We start from the raw sequence: 22,069 nt of genomic DNA, 5'->3' as shown, positions 1-22,069 counted from the left end.
TGCCACTTCATCCGCACGCCGGCCCCTGTTTAAAAAGTTTGAGGACCCCTGGTTTAAACCCTCAGCAAGCAGTGCTGTAGCAGCTGTGTGCACATGAGCAAGCTGTGCATTTGAAAGGCTGATAATCCAGCAGGCTGCACTTTGAAAAACAAGCATGAGAAAATTGTCCTCAATCCACCCAGGGAATACATCCCACAGTTTGGGAAGGGCTAAGCTGCTTTTAGAGCTTGAGATATGTTCTGCCATCTTTTTCAAAAGGTGGCTTCACTCACCAGGCCCAGTCGATGCAGGTGTGATTTGGCCCTGGGCAGCTGCTGAAATCCCTTCAGAGTCAGCTGAATGACTCTGGCTCAGGGAACTCACTGTAAGCAAGGATGGGTTGCGATGCAATGGCAAGTGTGATTTGCGTGTCCTTCTCAACCACTGCAGTCAATGAAAACATACAGCTGATGAGCAGCAGAGGATCGTTCTTAATACCTACAAAAGCCAGACCATTTAGCCACATTTGGAAGAATATAGAGTGATATGAGCGTCGTGATAGACCACCAGCACGTCCTGAACTCACATTCATTGAGTTTAATCAGTTTGTTCTTCCTTCAAAAAATACATGCAAAATATGCAACATTCAAGCAAACTGGGTAGTGCCCTGTCCCCCAGAAGCAACGAGCTCCTGCATCATTTCCAGCACATGCAGCAGCTGTTCCCTTGTCACTACCCCACAGCTGCAGCTGACCAAGACCCATAAGCCTATGAGCCACCAAGTACCGGGACATGCAGTGGGAGCCAGACCTGGATCACACACCTCCCACATAAAGGGAGACAAAGGCAGGATGCAGGAGGGGTGTCAGAGGAGCATGTCCTGCCTGCTGGACCACTCTCAGGCAACAAGGAAATACCATGTTCACATCTAACACCTGCCTGAATCCACATCAGCACCTGGATGAAACAATTCTTTCCCAGCCCACATAGCCAATTGGCTATACGCTGGGGGAGGAAGACAAACTTCAGCTTCCCACAAGTTGGATGAGCTCTGATAACTGCTGGTTTTCAGCACTGATCACCCTGGATTACTGGCTTTCACCCAACAAACAGGTAAGTTAAGGCCTACTGGGAAAGAGTGGGAGAGTCACCCTTTTCAGAAGATGCCATAGCAGAACTGTCAGTGTGCTGTCCTCAGCAGCTGGATGTGTTTACTGAACCTCCTAGTGCACAAGAAAAATAAAATGTGCGTCTGTACCCAGGTCTGACATGAGGCCTGTTTGCTGTTTTAGTCCCATGGAAGATTCCATGGGACAGTGTAACTCAGAAGCATATTTGGGGATGATCCAAGGCACAGTTTAAGTTTCGCTTCTCCAGATTTGAAGAGAGCTTTGAAAGATATTTTTTCTTCAGATCAACCATGGATTCCTTTTCCTACCAAAAAAATTCACTCAATTTCTTTTAAATCAGCAAGCAGGAAAACTCAAAGCAAGTATTTTTGCTTTGAATCAAGTTTCTAAACAGTTTTCCTAAATTGCCGCCCAATTGGCATCCTGTCCCTGCTAATGGCCATGTTAACAGCCCTTCAGGTGGTTGGTTTTTTTTCTCTTGGCTCCAAATCCCCTCTTCCCATATCCACTTTTTCGCCCAACCACAACACCTCCTTTCTGTGTAGTAACGCTTCCCAGATCTCCAAAAATACCTTTTGTCACAATGTTCTCAATTTGCTTGTGCCAGTGGGAGACAATCTCCAGAGCCAGGCTCCCTCCTGCCACACATCCTTCACCAGCGGAACTCCAGGTGCTCAGGTCCCACCTCCCTGTACCCGCTCCGCTCTGGTTCCCCCATACCCACCTCCCCGGTTATTACCTTCTCCATCGTGTAGACTAAACTGTTCCACTGCACTTCTAAACTGGATCTGGTAAATTATCTAATCCCAAACAAAAGAGAATAAAAGAAAGTCTTCCTCCTCACAAATTGGGGGGGGTGGAGGTGGGGTGTGTGTGGAGGATGTGTTGAAACAGCTTGTTTGGCAGATCCAGCCCAGAGCCAGGCTGCAGGAACAATGGGAGGAGCAGGGCTGAAGGGGGGCAGCAGCCTCCCATGGAGGTGGGTGGGAACACACAGCTGGGGGAGGCAGAAAAAAGGTGGAAAGCTCTTCAGTGCTGCCAAGGAAACATAAGGGAGAATTGCAGGTGTATCTTACGAGCTGCATGAAATAAGTTAAATTCTATTAGTGGGTAGGTCAATTTAAATTAAGAGTGGAGTGCTAAAGGAAACAACGGAACAGCAAGTGACTAAGGGGCAAGTTTTTTCTTGAGGAAGCTGCTCGTACACTACATTATTTTCTGGCAAGAGTGAGTTTTTTATTTCATTATGTTTCCTGGTTTTGTGTGGCTGGATGCCTGACACAGGTAAATAGGAAATAAAATGTGTTCTTCTCTTTCTTTTTGTTCTTTTTATCAATTTCTTCCAGTAGTCTATCTTTTTTTAATTTCTGTAAAACTAGGAAAAGGACAAAGAGGAAATGCATGTGCCGGTGTAAAAGTGGATGTTGACAATTACTAACTGAATCTGAATATTTCTCACACAGGAAAGAAAAATACAATCCAATTCCAAATTATATCAAATAAGAATAAAATTTAATGTAATTTTGTATCATAATATTAGTTTTTCTTTTTTAATTAGCACTTTTTAATTGCTTTGCAAATTCTCAGCGCTGTGATCTACACTACTCTTCTTAAGTAAAACAAGCACTATATTAACAGAAATCACCCTACAAAAAAAGCCAGATTTTAAGCAAATGTGACATGTGAAAATGTGATACATTTGACTGACACTTACAGTGAGTTGCATGAGTGTAATCAAAGTTTCCTTGTATGAAAGACTCTTATATAAATACAGAAATGTGCTAATATTAAGTGACTAGTACTCACAGCTACTCACAGGCAAAACCAGCATAAGGCAAAGAATACTCATAAAAATAGTGAAAACACTATGTAGCATAGGATTGCAGAGGCCCCTGAGGTTCAAAAGCAAGTTGTGAAAGCAGCTACAGAAGGTTTAGCCCAAAAACACTTTCACGTGGCCAGTTAGTCCATATGGGGAAGAGGGCTGACAAGCAACGCAGTAAAAGTCACAGCTGTCTGCTACCTGCAGACTGGCCTGCAAACCTAAAACATGCACATCTGTAGGTAACTGCAAGAGCTGCCTCCAACAAAATACTTACTTTGCCACATGGCTAGAGTAGCTCTCTTGACACAAGCCGCAAAAGGTTTTGCATTGCCTGTTACACTGCCTCTCCCAACAGAAGTGCTTGCTGCAGCTTGCCACCGGCACACAAAAAAGCAGCTATAGCTCCACCACAGAGCACAATTGCTCCAATAAACAAGCGTTAATCATGCACATTATGCACAACATAATACATGTGAGCTTGTCAGCAGGCAGAGAGCTCCATCTCTGAATAAGATCCCTTTCCAAATTACGAGAACCAAATTACACAAGCAGACAGCTGTTTGCTGACCTACCTACAAAATTTGGTGGTCACAGTCCAGTTCCTCCCGGGCAGGTGTCTGCGGTGCAGAAAACATCAACACCATTTGCATTAGTGACAGGCCGGCTAGCAGGCTCAGCAGGCAGGCCAGGACAGGGCTGGCCTTGCAAAGGCTTTTTTCCCCTGGCCCCAGGGCTGATCCCCCCAGGCAGGGAGGACAGGCTGGGAATGCTCGTAATGGCGGTCAGCCTCCAGCTAGAGGCTAAAAGGATGGGCATGAATTTCCAGTCATCTCAGTCTAGCCCACAAATAGTCTGTTCCACTGAAAGTGAAAGAAAGCACAAGAACCATGTCAGTTAACTAATTAAAACTCACTAAGCACTGATGGATTTTGAGAAAGAAAATCTAGGATATCACAGCTCTGTTTAGTAGGAACCTTGCTTTTATCTGTCTAGAAATCCTGTCCTGAATTCAGCAATAATGGACTTCATTCTCCACAGCTTATTTATTTCCAGTATCTTCAAGCAAAGCACGAGTAAGAAATAAAGATCATGGGCTTTTAAAAGTTTGCTTTTCACTCTCTGCTTGAGGTTTTTATTATGCTGTAATGATTTGCACTATTCTAGGGAATTAAGTCCGCTGCTTTGTACCCATTCTGCATACAAGAAAACTCATGCAGAAAGAGCTTACGTATTTGACAGAAGCCAACTACATACCTCAGGTGTAAAGCCCAGGGAGAGAAACAAGATATCCCAAGTGTCAGCACATACATTTAAGCTACCAGTGTATAAACTCAGTCGTTTTTCCATACCAAGCTTTAAGATGCCGAGCTTCAAAATCATCCAATTCTCCAATCAGTCTGAAAGGACTTGTATAAGCATCTTCACAACAAATTCCAGAAGTTTCACTTTTCCTTCCAGCTTAGAACAGAGTAGACATAAGAAAGACAACTGATAAGTCTGGAGTAGATTCTCCACTCTTAGTCTTTTCACTGCTTGAAAAGAGCATTAGGACCACTGACACTCCAAAATGGTACCTTGTCCTGAGATTCAGTAACTAAGGAAGCAGCTCAGCAGGTATTCATATAACATCCAAGTTACTTGTTTGAATGCTGCCACATGGGGTTAACTGGTGTCACTACCACCTTCACTTGTTCCAGAAACTCTGAATTTGAATGTCAGGAGCTTTTGTTACTGATGCATCTGTAAATAATTAGCATTTCTTTGTTGAACACTAATTGTGTCTGCCATGCAGCTGTGCCAGAGAAAGTCTCAAAATAGATGTCATAAACAGCAATGGACCTAATTGTCTCCTTACTCTTGGCTGACCCCAGAACATCAGAGCTGTAAGTCAGAGCACAGCATGGCCTCAGGGGCCAAATTCACCTCTGGGTGAATCTCTGCTGTTCAGTTTTATGAGCCATGCATTTATTAATCAGCCTCACACAGTGAGAAGCTGCTGTTTGTCAGGAACAGTCACGATAGCTGGTAACCTCTTTATCCAGCCTTGGGCTGGCCATGTGACTTACTGAAGAAGGGAAGACCAGGGGGGATGGGGCGATAAGCCACACACCTTGCACTCACTCAGCAACAGCACTGTTTTGAATTTCTCTTCTAAAAAAAGAGCACACCTGTGGATCCTACTGCAATGGTCTTCATTTTCAACGCTCTGGATATTCACAATGCTATAGACAAATAGATCTCTTCTCCATCAGTCATACCTCTTTATGTCAGTGAGAACATACCCTCCACCTGTAAAAGAATACTTGCTACTCCCAAAACACCCTCTCTGCAATTATCTTACTCTCTCCACCTATTTCCACAATTTTTCCCACATCCAGCCCCCCCAGCTGCCCTACGAATACCAGTTCTCAATCCCATTCTTATGCCCCTCTTCCTTCATCTGTATTGGTATTGTCCCTTAATTACTCTCCAATTTCCCAAAATATCAACAATATGTATCTATGACACCAACACTTCACCTATATTCCTCCTGCATATAGACACTGCGCACATAGCTACACACATATAGCCACTATCTTCCTTCTCTAATTTCAGCTCCCTCTAACATCAAATCATGATTTCAAGTGAGATGGATTATTTTGGCTTCTGAACTAGGAAAAAAGGAGCAAGATCAACTTCCCCCTTCAGCTTCCTGAGACTAGCTTATTTCCTTCCTGACAAGTGTCAGAGCATAAAGCACTCAAGAAATTCCAAAGCAGTTTTTAATATGTTCTTCTCATGTTTCTTTTGGCTGAAATAACTATAAATTCATAAACATTAGCCATCCCATGACTTCATTTTTCAGTGAAAAGTTATTTGTGAAAGAAAAACAACATCTCTTTATCATCTAGTGTTTTCTCTGGACACCTATACCTTCTCCTGCACTTAACAGCACTTCCACCTCCTCAGCATCAGATTTCCCTCAAACTTCACCACATTACAGAGTAGCTGTTATTGGAGCATCTCATCTGCTGTATCCCCTTATTTCTCCCTCAGTCCATTAGATTCCCCTCCAGATTGTATTGATTTTTTTCTTTATTGTTTTCCACTTTTCTTTAGGAAATTATCACCATATGCTTGCACTATTGCAATTCTCTTTCCCCAAGTGGCATCTTCCTTTGGCCATTGTTAAAACTAATATACTTGACTAGGTCTGACTCAGTGTGGCCTTTCTTATGTTAGCCCTAATTGAAAGTACAGCCTCAATCTCTGCATCTGTCTTCTTCCAGCCAATACAATATCCTAGCCTGCCACTACGGCATTCCAACTGAAATATTTAATCTCTGTCATGAATTTAACACAACCAGAGCTGAATTCTTGAGCTTGAGTTCTTGACCACAATATGACAACACATAGGCAAATGGTACTCAGGTTTTAAATCTCATTCAGGTTCTATTGAGGTTGCAAGTCCTTGCAACTTTCTAATGTCTGTACTAAATGCCCTCAATTTGTGAAACACTGTGACACAGATGACTCCTGAGATTGTAATTTTGACTGTCATTCCCATGTGTTAACTTGCTGCTGTTCCTTTTGCCAGATGAAATTTCATACTTAGACTTTCATTCTTGATTTTGAAGGCTAAGATAATTTTACTTGTCTCAGCCTTGCCTCTTCATGCCTGTTTCCTTAATGACACCAGCAAAGACAGTCTGAGTGCAGTGGCTGTTTTCTCACCCTTTGTCCCATCCTGCTCATGGGTGGCAGAATGGCCCAGTCAGTGATATCACCCCATTCCAACCCCTGCTCAAACCTACTTTATTTCATGACACTCACTTTCAACAGTTTATTTTGCTCATATTAGAAGTATCGAAAGGAGAGGAGACCTGGGAAGGACTCTAGTACAATAGAAACATGACTGCAGGAGTCATGCAATGCAGAACAGTGGATGGAGGTTGAGAATTTAATATCCTTTAACCAGAGGGTGGGGAAGGCGAGGCCCCACAAACGAGCCCATTGATGATTACTGAGCTGAAGCCTGATGTATCCACTTCCCTCAGCTCATCTGTATTTTTTCATACTGTGCACCCTTAAGAAGAGAGAGTGTGCTATACCCACAGATAACTATACAGCCAACAACCTGGCTCTAGTAATTATTCAGAAAAGATACACCCACATGGACCCATAAACAAGGACTGCTGTGTTATTAAGACTCTCGTTAGGACTTTGTGATAGATACCCTGAAGTGGCCAATCTTCATACAGCTGCAGTAGCTGATTACTTCTGCCCCTCCACCGCAGTGGATGCTGTGGGGTCTGCGAGCAGAAATGCCCTGGAGCCCTGGCCAGCGTTTCCACCTCTGGGGTTTGAACTGTGCCCACTTACTGCCATGTGGCAGCTCCTGGAAAGAAATTAGAATAAAGGCTCCTCCTGAGGAGAGCTAATGTTGCAGCTCGGGCAGAGGCTCTCCATCAGCAGCAATGAGATGCTAACATAAGGCAGCGCAGTTTGCTGGATTTTAATTCAAAAGGCTGTCTTTCTTTTAGTAGTAAAGTCAGGAGCTGGAGGGGGTAGGGAGCTGCATGAATCCTGAATAATGGTGCAATGCTAGCCAAAACAAAAAATTCTTTGTAGTAGGAACCTGTGGGCAACTAGCCCCTTGAACAGCTCACACAGTGTAGAATGGACTAAAGCACTTGCCAATTTAGAATGCAAGTACCACTGGAAAAGTTGACTTGCTGGACTGTATGTTGTATCTTCCACTGAACCCAGATGAATTAATTAAGAAGACCAAAGTCCAAGAGCATCTTCCTGACCAGAATTAACATTCCCATTTTCTTTAATTTCACAGACTTGAAGTGATGGGCAGTTCTTCATTATTTTTATTCCTTTTCTTATCTTTGAAGCGATCTTCAGATCTCTTCTCATCCCCACAGTACCAAACTACAAATTAGGTTTATTTCTTTTTGAGATAGAAGTGCTTATAAGCTGACAGTGCAAAAATCTGTGCCACAACATTACACACAAAAAAATACCAAATATCCCATGAAATTATGTAACATTTTGTATATCTAAAGGTAATCATAAATACTAATCCATGCTGCTTTCTTCCCAAATCAGATTTTCTGCCAAACTCCTCCTGAATTCTCTGTTGTATCTGAGCCAGGAGTCAGATCTTTCAGTGACTTGCACTTTACAACCTGTATCCAAGTAACTAATGAATGAGAGCATCCCTGAAAAAAACTTCCACTACAAGGACTGAAAATTTAAACCACAATATAAATGTTTGATGTTTCCTCCTTAAACTCTTCCCCTTATTTCCACTCCTGCTTTATCTTCTGCATCCACCTTTGTAAGTGTATTTCTCATATTTCTATATTCATGCCTCCTAATCATTTTTTCTTTTTTTTTTTCTTTTTTTTTTTTCAAATGGAAAGCTACTGGCTTGAACAGTCAGTAATTTTTGTGACAAAATGTCTTTCAGCTGGGTACTATGGACATCTGAGCTCCTGCTCCCACCAATAAACAATTAATTTTAGAGTTTCAAAGCCTACAAAGCCTACAAAGAGACATTACTCTGGAAAACCAGTATATCAGATAAACCCAGCAACTCTGGCTTGGGTGGAAGGGCAAAGAGCATCCAAAATGACAGTTCCTTGACTAAATGTACATCACTATATTTTCTTCTTTGGTGATATTTTCCAAATGCATTTACAAATTTCTTTTACACATACCCTTTTCTCAAGTCTCAGAAAAACAAAACCAACCCCAAGCTTTCACTTCACTTTCATGAAGTCCTAGCCACTATAACTTGCAGTCACAGATGCCTCCCTTCTCATTTGCTCTGTCTGCACCTCCTGCAAAGCAATCTCACCAGAATCACCACTTACTTGAAAATTCTGATACAAGTCCATAAAAAATAAATCCGAATATCTCTAACCGCATGTGCATGAGGCTCCAAAAGAAATATTTTAAAGTTGAAAAAATTGCAACCTAACATCAGTATTTTTCCAGCTGCAGCATGTTTTGGGGATGATTCCCAGCTTGCAGTACTGAAAGCAAAGTTATTAGCAAGAAAAAGTAAACAAGCTTGGAGTACACATTTCAGTCAGAAAAACTTCCAATGCATGGGCATGCAATTTCCACCCTTTTAGATTTTGACAAAATTAAAGCCCAGTGGCCACAGTAGATCAGCTGGACTTTACAAATTCCTTCTTGTGATTTTTGTTTAAAGCCATCCACATTGTCCCAAGTAGTTAGATCAACTTCACATATTTTTGTCCCACAGTCAAATAGATGTCAGTCTGCTTTACCAGCTGCAACGATATAGTTACTTGATTGTGTTGGATTGGATCTGTAACAAAAAGTTAGCATGTAACAGAACTGAATTTACAGAGCAACTTTGGCTGGCAGATTTCTGCTGTAGCCATGCCCACAGAAATCATAGCCCAGTTGTTTCTGTCATTGTGACTTTTAACAAAATACGCATATCAAGGAGCTATTTTTCACAATGCTGTCATCAAAGGACCTGCATCACTAGCACTGCTAGTTCTATGTCATGACATTTACACAAAGTAAGTGCCATGTGGAAACAACACAAATGTACACACGAATTGTTGTTTAGAGACATTTGTGCACATGATGCCCCACTTTGCACCTATTATCATAGGAACTGTGCTTGCAAATAAGCCTTGTCCCTACGCTGAAACATCAATCCCTTGATGGGACTGGCTACTGAATTTGCAAATTTTTCTTAGATTAATAAAGCTCAATTATGTAATCATTTGTGCATGTATTTCTATTGTTTCCACATGCTGTGTTGAAGGCAAATTTTACCAGTAAAGGCCAAGGCAAAGCAGGCACTGAGCAACTTAAGGGCCTTCTCAATATCCTTTGTCACCAGATCCCCTAGTCCATTCAGCAGTGAGCCTAAATTTCCCCCAGTCTTCTTTTTGCTGTAATGTACCTGTAGAAACACTTCTTGTCTCTAGGCAGCTTCAACTGCACATGGACTTGGCTTTCCTAACCTCATCCTTGCATGTTCAGACAGTGTCTTTTTATTCCTTCCAAGTCACCTCTCCCTTCTTCCACCTATTGTATATGTTCTCCTTACATTTAGCTTAGCCAGAAGCTCCTTGTTCCTCCACGCAAGCCTCCTTGTTTGCAAAGATGAGGTCCACAAAGCATCTCCCTTCACTGCTCCTTCATCGCCTGTGCCAGGAAGTTACTGTCAATGATCTCGAGAAACCTGCTGTATTGCCTGTGCCCTGCTGTGTTGTCCCTCCTGCAGATCTCAGGCTGATTTAAGGACCCCATGTAAACAACATGGCTTGTGAATGTGAGGCTTTTTCCAGTGGTCTGGAGGAGGCCTCATCTACCTTTTACTTGTCAGGTGGTCTGCAGCAGACTCACACCACAACATCATCCATAGTGGTATGCCTGCTAGTAGCAAAGCTCTAGGCTGTTTCATCATCCATCCCTAGGCAGGACTCCACTCATCCCTGCCCTCATCTTCTGCCAGGCACTGAACCTATTTTGGAGCATCAGATCTGCAGGTGAGGCAGGAGCCATTGTCTGGTGGCAGAGCTCACAAGTTCCCAGCCTTCCCCACCCTGGGAGTCTCTGTTTTCCCAATTCCATAAGCACAGATTCTGCCTCTGCACCTCCTTTGGTACAGCTAGGGTTCAGGCTCTGGTAGCTACAGGGTCTTGGAGAAGATCCAGTCACTCTCCCCTTCATCATCCTCTGAATCTGCACTTTCCTTTGCTTTAGGAAAAGTCCAGTCCAGGGCTGGTTTGAGATGGTTTTCTTTGTTAAAAAACAGCCCCAGTTAAGAAGAGATGCCAAGGCAATAGAAATGTTATCCTTCAGAATTATTTATAGCTAATGATGAAAAATGGGAAGGTTGATATCTGGGAGGCAAGAAAGGTTAAAGCAGTCCAACCTACAAGTGAGGCTGCATATACACAGAGCAGCAGTCACATCCTCGGGTCAGTAAGCCTCCCATAAGTTTCTATAATTGCAAATATTTTATAAGGAAAGTTAACAGTAAAACTGGTACATCCATGAGTGGCCAGAGAGCTAAGGGCAATTCTTTAGATATAGGAAGTACAAACAAAATCTTTAAAAACCCCAAAACACCTGTTTATTGTAAAGAAATGGTTTTTATGTTATTCTTGTGTTAAGTAATCTGCGGATTTTGAAGGCTTATTCAGCCTTAGAAAGGAAAAAACCTCATTGGCTTTGCTAGTAAGTATATATTCAGGGAAGAAATTTCTGGTGGTAAGTAGCTTCTTCATGGATCAGATCAAGGTGTAGCGGTTAGAAAGTGAAATAACACAACCCTAGCCACAACCAGGGGGGAGAATTTTCAACAGTGAAAAATGTGAGGCCCTGAAACAGCCACAGACATGGTGGCATGTCACCATTTGAAGCCCTCAAATTCCAGCAGTACTCTTTCTCAGAAGTACATCACTTACTCAAGCTGGTGTTATAGGCTTAATTACAGGTACTGGATGAGGATCTTCACATGTGATCTACAAGCTGCCAGACTACACTATCACCCATAGATATTTAGGACCACCGGGAATTCTGATGCTAGTGATCTACAAAACTAAACACAAAGAATGAAAACATTTCCTTGTATTTGGAATTTCTGAACCACTTATGTGTTGTGTACTCATGTGTACTGTAGAGTTGCTGGAACACCTTATAATACTGCTGTAAGAACCTGGAGGAAAGGATATCTGGGTTGGTTTGTTTTTTGAACAGATAGCAGAACCCATAACAGAGCTGTTGCCTGCCACTGGATCATATAAATGGACTTCCCCAAAAGATTCCAACACTGTTTTTCTCCCATTCTAAATGAAAAGACTATTCTACTACACACCACAACACATTTGTAGATCAGGTCCATGCAGTAGTGGTATACCACCTTTGTGTAGTGAATAGCAGGGAAAACCACAAGCTGTATAATCAGTATTCTTTTATTAAAAGATTCCTTAACTTATTTCCTTAACTGATCTGTTAATTTCTTCTTTCCATATTCATTACCTGAACCTCTCTGAAGAATGTACAGATTGATATTTTCTATATATAAATAATTCCATGATCACTGGCACGTAGCAACTCTTTACTGGCACCAGCATATAATGATGTTTGCACAAAAGACCAGACTCAATGTCGAGTGCTTCAGTTGCTGGACAAGGTCTCAGATCAATAGGTGATATCTGTGGAACACATGCTACCTTATTAGAGGTGCAATTAATTCTTATTCATTCATGGGCATCATGCATCCGGGAATGAAAACAAAAAATACCTAATGCTGCTGTGAACAGATAGGACATAATCTGTCACACAATAAACAAAAATAAACTAGAAAAATCCTTCTGGATGCCGTAAACACAGTGCAGTATGTGAGGACCAATAACTCGCCGGGAACCCTGAAGAGGGGCCATGGGAGCAGAGGTCTGCTCTGTGCAGACCTTGGAGCAGGTCTCTAAATTACAGCCTCTGTCCCACATGGCACTCTAAATTATCCACATGTCCACATAAATCCATCAGAACTATACCTCAGACAAACAAAAAAAAAGAGTATTTCACGACTGACCTATCCTGGTCAACTTTTCCTTTTTTAAATGCCCCATGTCCAAATAGAGTTGTATGAAACTACCTGTGTCTGTAACTAGAAGGGAGTTATTTCCAGAGACTCGGAAACTAATTCAATTTATTCCTCATATTTAAAATATTTTTTTAGATTTATAGAATAATTATCCCACATAATGTTCCAAAGTAAAAGTAAAATAGCATTGAATCTGTTTGGTCGGAGCTGATGTTAAGAAGCACTTCTTTAAACATTTACATTAGCATGTATGGTTTTTGTTGGTTTTTCTAGACCAACTAGAAAACCTGACCTGATTCTGAGAAACAGCAGCTTTAATGTTTCGCAAACAAAACCTGAAAAAACCCTACCGATATCAACCATGGGGACGAATCCTCTGTAACAACCTGTGGCTTGTCTGCAGACCTTAATTAGTTAGAGAGATCATGATATAGAGCCTCTTCAAAGAGGGTAAGAGTGGTAGTTCTCTATGGAGAAACAGAGCAACCTTTTGTACCTGGTAATTTAAGGAGCAGCAACAGGCTAATCTGCCGCCAACACGGGGCGTAGCATGTGGTGCGGTTCTCAGCAGAACAGCAGGCCCCTAATGAGCTCCAGGAGTGGATAGCAGCTGGTAAACTCGGTGCTCAAGTAGGAGGCTCGGAGAGCCTTTATTCACTAACAAAAGGCTGCAAATTGCTCAAAGGCCCAAGTAGGCAATGAGAACATGTTCATATGGTCAGCCAATATATAAATTTTCAAAACAAATATTACAATATATATGTTTTCATTGCAGTGGGCAGCAGTGGGGGTTCTGAGGACGGGGCAGTTCAGAAATCACTGGCACAGCGGCCTACTAAGAAATCGAGTCCTCCCAGAAATTACACCTGCTCTTCTCTCTGTATTGCAGCAAAGGGACTACGCATATGCATATATTATATTTGCATGTAATTTTCAGCATAAAATAATTTCAGGTGAGCTATGCACATTAAAAAATGTTTTTACTGTATTCCACTGCCACTTGAGTCTGAGAATTTTATTGGCTTCTGAAGTGTAACAGGTGGGGAAAGATGGACTATATATCAATCAAAGGGCTTTGAGAAAGGGTATCATAAACCATAAGTTCAAAGATCAAGTGTTTGAACAAGATTAGAAGCTGAGATTTACCCAAATTTTGTTATGCTTCTGGCCTTATTCGTTGCTTTCATACATTATAGTGTCAGTATAATTCCACTGGTCCACAATTTTGTTTAATTACATGTTATAAGTATGTTTCAAAAGCAGCACACCACTGACAAAAGATCAGTCATTATTGCTACCTCAAAACTAAACAGGTCTCAGCCCCCACTGGAACATAAGGATTACTTTCTGTTATCACAGCAAACACTAATGTAATTTGTTAATTGTTTCCTGAAAACTATGTAAACAGGAGATAGAATCAGATTTTGATTTAAAAAAACCCTAGCAGTACATGTTCCTTATCATTGTAACAAAAAGGTAACACAATTATAGGCAAGTAACTTTAAAATCATTTCCATTGAAGCTCTGGTAATAACAGAAACCCTAAAGACAAATGCACTTGAGGGAATCTGGTCTCCCCATCTGGTTGACATTTTGTTTTAGAACCACAAGGTGCTATAGAATGTCTTCAGGACTTTTTTAAATTAATCAGGCCCAATAACATTAATCTGGGACAAAATATATGGCAAGCTTTTACCTAAAATTTGAGCTCAGTTTTTTCCTGATCTGTGAGATTGGAAATTACTTCAAACACAGACTCAGAGATTCTCTTGCATTGTTCCCATTAATTAAAGTCTAAAAAGCACCATATTTCACCAGGCTTGGAGAATGAGATTACATAATTGTCAAGTAATACATCAAATACAGTTATAGCAATCTTGTGAAATCAATTTCTCCATTAAATCCCTGTACTGCCTTTTCCCGGCCACATGAGTTAGATTAAGAATTCTTTTTATTAACCTGAGGATAAGGATAAACAGAACATTTTTCTAAGCCTTCTTCTCTCAAACAATGAAAATGTGGGTTGCAGCACTGTTCATAAATGAGAACTTTGAATCCTCAACAACAGGAGTTTCCTAGCTTTGCTGCAGACATGAGGACAGTTTAAAGACTGCCACGCAAAAGCAGTGAATAAGCTCAGTCTCGGTACTAAACCTGAGCTGGCAGTTTAAGCCCAGACATTTACAACGCCAGAGAGTGGCAGCATCTCAGCAAGGTGCTGAGCCTCTTTGCGCTCACCAGCACTGCTGTGCTGCCCCGTGCCCTTCGCTGGCAGCAGGGATGGGTTTCCACCAGCCTCAGTAGAAGCAAAGGCTGTGTCCCTCACTGTTTTGCCTCCTGGGTGGCCTTTGCTGCAACGTGGCTCACAGGCTGGGGAGGGGGCTCCCCAGCAGCTCCCCCAAGAGATAGGGCAGGCAGCTGCCAGTCACTGTCTGGCCCTGCTCCTTTTAGGTCAGGAGATGCCTGCTGGTGACCATTTTTTGGCAGGTGCAGTTTTGGAGGAAAGCATCAAAGGAATCGGTAGACACAAAACAGAAGTAGTTTATTTCTGTCTAACAAATATGGCTGTTGGGTCAGTTTCTTTTCAGTAGAATCTGTTGGGCAGAGATGCAATGTAATATTTTACAATTGTACTGGTATAAGAAAATGAACCTCAAGGCAGAATATAATTTAACTAACTCTATTGCAGGAAATTATGATTATCAGTACTCACTGAAGTTAGACCAGTGTGTAATCATCTGCAGCTTTCAGAAAATATATGCTACTTTAACTTTGATGAACTTGACTCAATAGCACACCATCTGAATAGGTTCTCATTTGTGAGTATTCATTATGTATTCAGAGAGCTTTTGGTACAAAATAAATTCTCAGGGCTGTAGGACCAGAACCCTGCTAGACATTTAATAATGCCACAGAGGCAACATGTTTGTCACGGTTTCCTCCTTATAGCTTTATTTTAAAGCAGAGACTGGAAAGATTTTATACTGTCTTTAACAACAGTGCCAAGCAATCAATAAATTTGAAAAACAAATATTCAGGTACCTATAGATATAAAAACATGATCATATGGGCTGTGTATTTTTGACTCAGTGGATCTCTAAGCCTAAGAGTAGGCATCTAAAAAGGGAAAGAGAGCAACAAATTGCCAGATTATGTTAACATCCATTCACAAGTATAAGTAGAGCAACTTGAAATGAAAACTGGCCCGTGAAGCCCTTTAGTAGACTCTAGCAAAAGTGCATGTAAATATCGATACATGATCCTGCACCATGAAGTAAATACATACAGATTTTGCCACAGGTTACACTGGGGCTGAAATTCAGTCTTTAAAGAGTACATTATGTAGATTAATTGATAGAGATAAAACAGCTTAATTTTGTTTTGGTAAAACACTTATTAGCAACTATTGATTTGCTTACCAGAGATATAAAATGCCAAAAAATGTGTAGTAATATAGATGTTCATATTTTTACAAAAGATAGATAAAAAAGCAGAACTTAGTTTTAGTTTAATTCCTGAGACAATGGAAGCAGAATTTGACCCAAGGAACTAAGTGGGAAAGATGAGAAACATCCAATTACTTTTTATACGCATGTGTATTTGTGAATGTTCTGTCGGTATGAATATAAAGTTCTGCAATTTACTTCATAGTTACAACATGTAAGAAAACCAAGTGTCACACCTGTTATTAAAATACAGTAATTCATCTGGTACAGTAGATTATTTTATTGTTATCAAAAGGCACTATTGATTAATAACTTCAGTGTTAATTGTTCTATAGGTAACTCCATAAACAAACTGTGAGTTTTATTTTCATGATGTTGCATGTGAAAATAATTTCAACCACCTCACGCTCAAAAGCTGCCAAATGGCTACAGAAAATCTTCAGATACTGGGGGAGGGCAGGGAAGTCCAAGATTATTTTAGTCTTTTTAAAAACACATTTATCAACTTCATTGTTTCTTGGCAGTGGTCTGTCTCTTTCTGATAGACAGTTTGTAGCACTGGATGGGGACTGAGATGTAATGCAAAGAGAATGGCTCCCTGGAGGAAAGTTTGAGATGGGGCCAATTGCCAACAAGAGAGTCCAGGTCTGAATAAAAGGAGTGAAATCCTGGCCCTATTGACATTAATGGCATACTCCCAATTATTTTAATACAGCAAGATTTCAACCCTGGGGAGAGGGAACAATCACCATCAGTGCAGGGAAAGATACACTTTACTGCTTGTTTTATTTCCCTCATCCTTTTTAAAAGAGAAAATATTATTTATTCCATGTGAGATCTCCTCAGCTCTGATGCTTTTTGATACATCCTTGAAAACTAAGAACTCAAGAATAGGAAAAATATTGTGTACTTTCTGCAGTTATTTTCCTTTCCCAAAACCTTTCACCAAAGAGACTACTGAGCCCAGAAGGGGTGCAGCAGACAGTTGATGATCTCACACACCTTTTTTGCCTTTTCAATCGATAAACCAGTTTCAGATCATCTGATGTCAACAGTAAGCAGCTTTTTTTGTTTGGTTGGTTGCTTTGCTGGAGGCTAGCCCTAAGGACCTGGCTGTGTAACAGCCTCTCGCGCTCAGGAGGCTCTCAGGCCTGTTGTGGCACCGGCATCTGCTTTGTGTGCGGGGATGTGCAGAGAAGCTTAAGTAAGTGTGGGAAAACAGCAACTGCAGATCAGGATTTGCCATAAGGCAAGACCTAACACATAGTTCTTTCTGGTTCACCACAAACAGATGGAAAAGCACATAATAGGCTCCAACTAAAAGTCTTCTGTTCTATTCTCTTTCTTATGAATATACCACTGAGAAATTAGCAAAGTTTTTGAAGAACACAAGAACACTCGCAGAGAAAGTAGCTGCATAATTGCAAAGCCTTTTTCTATTAATGATTTTCATACAGATATGGGAGACGTAATGATTAAAGGAATATGTGTGCAATGTAGTTCACAATGAACACATTCATTTTTACATACCACAATTTCTGAGCAACGCAGTAATCTTTAACAGCACAAAGGAAAATGAAGCTGGTCACATTCACAGCCTGAGACCTCATATGCAAAACAGGGGGGAGGTTCTTCTGCAGAAAAGACTCCCCCCTGCCCCCCTTGCCTTTTTTTCCCCGTGTGACCTTATAGGGTGGTGGGAACAGAAACAAGCAGCAGGAAGAGACTATGTCTATACTTGTGGCTGCTCAGTGAAGCTCAGGTAAAGCCCCTCCAGATATAGGGAATAGTATATAAGCCTTTTCTTACCAGCTGGGCCTTTTCCTTGTGCCAGAATCAGCAGTTCCATTTGCTGAGATTGATAGCAGAAAGTCTTGGAGTTATAATCTTCCATGGGCATCACATGCTGACAGCCTTTAGGGGTGGTGGGGGAGGTATGGGTGAGAATGAGCAGAGTTTTCCCTACTGTAAGTTGGCCAGGGTGGGTAGTTTTGCTGGTTTGTTCCTCGTGTGGTCCCCTAGCACTTCAAGAACCTGGGGGCTGTCAGCTAAGAAATAGGTTCAGAGAGGCTGCAATGTAACTGGTGCTCCCCAAAAACACTGATAAAATATAGAAGGCAAGTCCCCTTTAGCTCTCATAGCAGAAAGCTAGAATTTACAGGGCGACTAAAAATTAATTCAATCTAGAGGGGCTTAAAATTGAGGAATGTAATTAGGTACCTTAGCATGGTTTCATGTTCTGTAACCTGAGACCTCTACATCTCTAAATACCTGCAACCCAGTTAATCATCCAAACTGTATAACCCATGGCAATGAATGGGCACTTCTAAGTTACATCTCATCCTAAAATAGACAATAGGTCAGAGGATTGTATGTTAAGAGTGCCTGTTTTTCTCTCCATCAATTACAAAGGGAGCCTATTGCAACTACCTCAGGACCAGGTACCTGAATAGATGTCGCTCCCACATTCCCCTCCAGGTACTGCTGTATCCCCACTGTCTGGGCAGCCCTGCACGTCTCAGCTGGCAGGTGATCTCCACATGCTGCCACAAAGTAAGATGACCTCTGGCAAATCTTTCTACCCACTCCCTGCAAAACTTAACCAGCCTCTTGGTTGTGCACAAAAGCACCTTCCCCTTCCTTGCCAGCAGGAAGGCCTGGCACACCCTGTCTGTCTGCTGGTGGAAAGCAGGAGTCCTCCATGGTACCCCCTGACAAGGATCTTTTCATCAGTTGTTCAGAACTGAGCCTGCCAAGCCGTTATGGACTGACATGGACTGCCTTGTACACCACCTTGCACATGTGTTAAAAGCGTATACTTAGACAACCTTCGAAATTATTTTCTCTCTTTCTCCTAGAGATGCCCTGCATTCAGTCTGCAGTAGGGTACTTGGGATAGCATCCTACACAGCTTTGTCCTTTGTTCCCCCAGGGTGTGTTCTGCTTGCCCCCAGGTGTGCATGGAAGGCACATTCATTCCTAAGGAAAACCTGTGTTTCATGCTATATCACTAATATACATCCAAAACACAATCAGATTAAAGCATTTCCCCTCATTTTGTCTTTCCTTTTTTGTTTGGAGAAACCAAACAGGTATCAGTGATCCTGTATGGACAGATGAAGAGCCTCAGCATCCCTCCTCTTACATCCACCTGCAGCCACAATAATTAATTTGTTTCCCATGGAGTTATTTTCACTTCATATGAGTGGGCAAGAGGAGAGAAGTTGACCCATTACCACTTTCTCAGAGCTTTAATAAAAATAACTCTCTTTCTCAGGCGAGCTAGCCTCCGGTGGCAGTCATTGAGGAGCAGAGATGTCTGCCTGCCTGTCCTGGTGTCTAACAAGAGAATACAGACCGAAAAACAGTTAACGAAAGATTGATGCCAAAAGGCAACTGCTCATTTATTCACATACATGCTTATTATATTGCACTGGAAGCAATTAAAGCAAACCTGTCGTGGGAGTGCTGCAGTTGTGGTGTAGCTCAGTGCCAAGTGGTGGAAGTAATGGCAATGCCTGAGCCATCTACTGCTGAGCTGCAGAAAGAGCTGCGTTTGGCATGCTTTTGCCTGAGGAAAGGTCCGACGAGCAGATGGAGAGATGGGCTAAGGCTCTGACGCGCTGTTAGCCAGCGCGATGGCAGCAGTCTCATTCAGCGTGGTGTCTGGCTGCTGGCAAGGGCTTTAGAAGACACCCTACTACTTGGCCAACACTAACGAAGTTACCACCACAGGAGTTAAGCTCCTGCAGCTCCAGAATGTTAAAGAAGGAGGGAAGTAAGGTAATGCTGGGTACTTAACAGCAGGCAATGCCCGAACAAGAAGGCCAGGTGGAAGGAGTGAAAATATCACCTTCAAGGGTCTGACCCCAGATGGGAATGAGAGGAATTCCGTAAAAGTTAAGAGTTAAAAACAGCCCTCATCCCCACATCACAGCGACAGACAGCCTATGAGGCTGAGAGGGAAAGACTTGTGGTTTCAGCCACCCGCTGTCCTAGAGCACAGGCACAGCTGGCCTCCCAGCCCAGCCCCACCCAGCACAGCTGGCTGGTGACCGCCACCATCCAGCCAAGCGGGAGGCTCCCACTGAGCTCTGTGAGCTGCATCCACTGCCCTCCCACCAAGATAACCATTTGGGTAAGCATCAGAGCTGGTAAGTCCCCCGCAGCTCAGTGTCCCATGGCTGGCATCTTTCGAAGATGCCAAGAAATACAAAAACATCTTTTGCAGAAACAGGCAGTATGCTTTTTGCTTTAGTGAGTTCTTCTTCAGAGGAAACAAAAATCTGAGTTATAAATCTAGCATGAATACCTGCACCATTTTACTACTTTGATTAAACATATGAGAGTAATTCCAGATTCTGGCTGCTGCTGGCATTACATCTGAATGTACATTTTGTTACTGGATGGAGAGTATCCACAGACATGTTCTTATGTATATTAATTTTTTTTATGTAATTGTACGTCTCTTAAGCAGTTTACCTGGTCTTGATCTTTAGATATTAATGATATATTAGTGTAAAACAAATTAGCTTTTGGTTACTAATATATTATTTGTGGGGTTTCAAATACTTACATGAAAAATATACAAGGCCATGTACAAGACTCTGCTATAGTATTGTGACCCAGTTCCCTCTAGACTATGCAAGAGACTCACAATATGTTCTGATTTCTGATATTTCCTCTTAATGTTCTTTAAAATAATTATATGCAGTTACAAAAAAGGCACATAAAGAGAAACTGCTTGTAATATTATAAATTACAAGTCTAAAAACACAGAAAAAAAATTGATGGCTGATCCTACAACTTCTAAATTTCCTTAAACCCTTGTCTCCCACGAGACTGATAAAACCTAATGAAAATAATTCTGCACTGATTAAGCTGCAGTTATTAACTGAAATTCCATTCAATAGACAATAATCTACTAAGCAGTTGTACTTGTTTCAGCAGGTGACAAATGGATGGGATTCTAAGACACAATCTTCTTTCTAAATTATTGCACATCCAGTATGCTAATTTCTAAATACAGGTTAAATTTTGCATTTGCCTGCATGCTCATTTTATCTTAATAGAAGATTAGCAAGGGATCTAAAGAATCACCCCTCCTATTTGTTCTTTTACTTTGGCCCATGCAGCAAATAAATGAAGAAAGGCCCTGAATTTGGCCAGCAAGTTTTCTAACGTGCAAGGTAGAACAGACCCCCATTGGTCCAGAGGTATGCATGGGAAAATTTTGCTCTACAGAGGCTCAAGACAATACTGTAAGTCTTTCATTTTCATTTTCCATTTAAATGTGCTATTCAAATTCATTTGTAAGCATGAGACAAGCCTTTCAGTAAGTATAGAAAGGAAATTATAACTGAAACTAACTAATGTTGCTTGGTGGGCTCATTTCACCATTCCTCCCATTGAGTCAAGCACCAGCTTCTTTGAGCAATTTGCAAAAGAGTAGAAAACAGCCAGTGACGGCAAACTTTCCTACACAAAAACAGAGCTGCATGCAGGTCTGTGTAGAGCTACATTTCACAACATAATGTGTTGCAAATCTTTTCTTACACAAAAAGAATGTAAATCTGCAGTATCTGGTCACCAAATTTCCAAGAAAGAACTCTGTGCTATCAGCAACACTACTTACAAGTTTTATTCATATAACTGTAGAGATGGCAATGTTTTGCATGAGCAGCAGACTCAGTTAGTTTTCAGTCACATCCTGTGACCATTAAGACCACACTAGGATTTAGTTAAATCTTACCTTAAAACAGGTGAACCATAAATATCATCTGTGAATTTAAATTCCCTGCAAGACTTTTTGCCTCCCTATCCAAAACTTTTCTAACATTATCTACGCAGAAATGTCAGATGTTTCTTTGCAACTCATAACCTCTTTACTTGTTCTACAAGTCGTTAAAAAATCATTCTTTCTTTTGATTGCATTGTGCCTTTCAGCTCCAGCTTCCACTTAGATTAATAAACTCACATTTTGAGGAAGCATTTTCTCATATTTTGTCATAATTAATCTGCTAGCATAATACTCCAGTGAAAAGGTATGAAGAAATCTTTTACAGTGGTTTTACAGAGGTAGCATCTTGGA

This window comes from Falco peregrinus, chromosome 7 (genome assembly GCF_023634155.1).
Source record: "Falco peregrinus isolate bFalPer1 chromosome 7, bFalPer1.pri, whole genome shotgun sequence".
Classification (NCBI taxonomy): domain Eukaryota; kingdom Metazoa; phylum Chordata; class Aves; order Falconiformes; family Falconidae; genus Falco; species Falco peregrinus.
The sequence above is the reverse complement of the archived record's forward strand: the minus strand, read 5'-3'. Positions refer to the sequence as shown.